This window comes from Prionailurus bengalensis, chromosome E1 (assembly GCF_016509475.1).
Source record: "Prionailurus bengalensis isolate Pbe53 chromosome E1, Fcat_Pben_1.1_paternal_pri, whole genome shotgun sequence".
NCBI lineage: Eukaryota > Metazoa > Chordata > Mammalia > Carnivora > Felidae > Prionailurus > Prionailurus bengalensis.
In genome coordinates, this window is record NC_057347.1 from 13,390,630 (window position 1) to 13,394,484 (window position 3,855).

The following is a 3,855-nucleotide window of genomic DNA, read 5'->3' on the forward strand; positions in this document are numbered from 1 at the left end:
CTGAGATTTGGGGTTGTTGCCACAGCATAACTTAGTTTATCCTGACCACTACAACCACAGTAGAGACTGTGTCTAAGAAGCCTCAGCTGCACCCAGCACAGACCCAGACATTTATTGAGCACCCACTAGGAGCTGGGTGTTCTGTCAGGACAGGGCTAAATTGCCAACACTAGGACAGATTAACACATGTGTGCAGAAGAAGGAACAATTCATTCTTTATGTAAGTGACATTAAGCTAAACCTTGGAGAGTTTCAGTCCATCAATACCAACAGCAGTTAACATTTTTTGAGCTATGTAGTAGGAGCTAATCTATACTTGTTTGGACCTATTTGATCTATATGGTGACCCTAGAAAGTGGGTACTATTATCTTCATTTCTCAGATGAAGAAACCGAGACACAAGTTAAGTAATCTACCTAAGATCAGAACTCTAAGATTCAACCCCAGAGCCCATTTTCTTTAGCATTCGAGGCTGAGAGAGCAGGTGTATTCACATGAAAGTGACCGGCATGAGCAGGGTGTGATGAACTGTCTGGTGTAACTTGGTCACAGGGCTTATGAAAGGGTGTGATAGAACTTGTGGCTGGACGTGTTGGCCAAACTGTGAAGGGTCCTAGATGCCAGACTGAGGGGTTTAGACTTTCTTCTGTGGGCAGCAGAGTGGAGGACAGACTTCATGAGCTTTAGGAGTGTAACTGTCAGCCATGGGGACTTTAGAGTGGAGCATGGGTGTTACGGGAGGTGGGGGCCCAATTGGAGGGGCCTAGAAAACAGCTTGTGAGAGACGGTAGGCCTGAACCAACATGGGGGCAGAGCCTGCCACACATACCCTTCTTTTGGCCCTTGACTATGACTAGATGCATATAATGTTTATGTGGCTTTCATGTTCTTTATTCTTCTCAACTGACTGAAAGCTGCTTGAGGGCAGGCTTCCTTTTAGGTGTTCTCTGCCCTGCCCTTCTCCTTAATCTTGGGCTGATGCCCATGTTTGAATGTCCTTCTCCCAGGGAAGAACACAATACCTTGTCCAAGGCCCAGCTCAGATGCTATCTTCCTGCTACACAGTCTCCCTGGAAGCATATCTGTGACTGGATTATAATTGCAGCTGGCATCTGGGACCCAACTCAGTGTTTGCTGTTGGCATGGCCTGTTGGCTCCTGGCTTGTGCCTGTTACAGCATGCCCCACCCAGTAAAGCGTCAGAGAGAGCCTAGCAGTTTTTCCTCATGTGTCCTGGCCTTCTTGAGGTCAGAGACCATCTTATTCATCCTACTCACTTGCTGTGGTTTGCTAGTGCTTGGTGGGGCTTCAGGGTAGAGGGTGGTTTGCACTTGACCTCTCAGCCACGATTAGATGGACAGATAGCCCATCTTTGAAATTGAGAGATTCTGGGTTTAGAGATGTTCACTGTGTGACTCATGAAACATTAAGCAAATCTTGTTTTTTTTTCATTAAAAAACAATTAGTCACAACCTCGAGCTAATGGCCGGAGATAGCTCAACAATCAGCAGATGCGGTTCTCTTCTGAAATAATGATGATGAGAACAATAACCCCTCATGCTTGCCTAGAGCTTTACCAGCTCACAGAGACCATTCATTCACATCCAGTATTCTTATTAATCCCAGAAAAGCCTCATAAAGCAGGCAGGGCAGGTGCCTTCACCCGTTTTGGGGATAAGGACCCAGAGCTTCAGCTATCAGCCCAAATTTATGGAGCGGGTGTCTGCTGGGCCCGTCTGGGTCTCCTCTCCTGCCTCTATTCTCTGCCCATGCATCTGACCCTCCAATCTCTTCTCTCTCTTGTTGCCAGTACCCGCCCTGGGTCCCAGCTCTGCAGAGAGGGGCTCAACTGTTGGGTGCTGAGTGGATGCCTCATCCCTCCCCAGCTTAGATGGCCAGCTCCATCCACTTCTGGAGTGCGCTGTCCCCTCTCACAGAGCCCTGCCCTCCCTGGGAACTGACTCAGGTGGGTACCTGGTGACACTAATGCACAGACCAAATGCAGAAAGGAAAGTAGTTTTCTTCTAAGTCTGCTGTTTGCCATTTGTATCCGGGATCCCTGAGGCCATTTAAAATCTGGGAAGCAAGACACAAAAGTCAGGAAGTTAAAAATCCACACAAGATTTAGAAATCCCAAGATAAGACCGGTAGAGTTGGCACTGTCCTCGGGTGGGTTACAGGTACTCGCGGTGGTGCTTTAACCACCTTCTCTGGGGCCAGAACTAGCTCTGCTTATTCCTATTTGGGTCCTCCCAGAAATGAGGGGCTGACGGTTCCTGATTTGGGTAATCAGGCTTTTATTAGCACACGACAGTTTGCTGGTTTCTAGCTGTACCAGAAAGTTTGGCTTCAAATCCATGAGGGACCCAGATGGATGAAGAAAATAAATGAGGATCCCATTGCCAGGGTCAAGGGCTGAGTTTAAGTCAATGTGCCCCCCTGGTGGTGACGCTAAAGAACTGCAGCCATTGATGACCTGGGGCCGGGCCCACTTGGCCCACCCACATGCTGGTGTGGCCCCTAGCACTTTGCTGCACTGCCTCTTGTTCCCATCAGACCTGAGCTTGAAGTACGCGCCCCCTCCCAGAATTCATCACTGAAACGTGATCTACTTACAAAGAGTTTTAATGGATACATCATTACATAGATTCAAGAAAACCTTGTTGGCAAAATACCACCCAGAAAACCAGGCTGATGGCAGCAGTGCTCAACCCTAAGGTCTTGTGTCTGCTGCCATTTCTTGAGTTTTAGTAGAACCACTCAGTGCAGGTTTGGCTCAGATAAAACCATGCCAATAAATGTATATGTTGTGCTCCTTTGGGCAAGTTGTGGAGCTAGGTAGGCTTAGAGAAGGAGAATTGAGGGTGCAAGAGCCCTGTCACTCTGGAGCCATTAAAATCTGCCAAATAAGACACAAACCTCAGAGCAGTTAAAGCTCAATACAAGCTTTAGGAAGGTTCAGACAAGACTAGTATGGTTGTCACTGTCCTTGGGCAGGTAACATAGCCTGTCTATACTTCATTTCCTCATCCATAAAATGGGGGACAAAATCAGACTCTCCTCATGAAACTTTGTGAGAGTCTGATGAGCTAATGCATAAAGTGCTTATCCCAGAACCTGGCACACTGCATGGTCTTAATAAGCATCCACTGCTATTATCGTTGTCTTTGTGATCACATGCACTGGTTGCTGCAGGAAGGTGCGGGTCTAGATTTCTGTAGGGGTTTAGAGGTGAGCACTTTGGCTGGGCCCTTGGTGGAGAGGATTTTTGGAAGAGGTGGAGTTGAATGATAGAGCCTCGGCATCCAAAGGTCCCACCTGCCACCTGGGCCTTAAAAGACAGGTTAAGTCGATGCATAGTGCAAGCACGTTGGGCAGAAAGAGGGCAGGGGAAGGGGGTGGAGGCAGGCACAGTTAGTATGGCTTGGGAGGAGATGTGTCCAGGTAACAGGAGGGGCTGGGCCACAGTGGGAGTGGAGACTGGGGTTGTCGGCTCAGGGTACCAAGCAGAGGGGTAGGGCCTTATTCTGTAAGGGGGCGCAGTCAGGAGGATATTCTAGGTCTGGGGATTGGGAGGTCATGAGTCAGTGCTGGGCACTTCTGGTGCCTCAGGTGAGAGGAAGTAGCTGCCAGCCGCAGAGAGGGATCCATATGAGCCACAGAAACGTAGCCTGGACGGAACAGAGAAGGAGAGGCTGGAGATGACAAAGTATGTCAGACTTTGACATAAGAAAGTTGGTGCCTTAGGGGCGCCTGGGTGGCTCAGTCGGTTAAGCGTCCGACTTCAGCTTAGGTCATGATCTCGCGGTTTGTGAGTACAAGCCCCACGACGGGCTCTGTGCTGACAGCTCGGAGC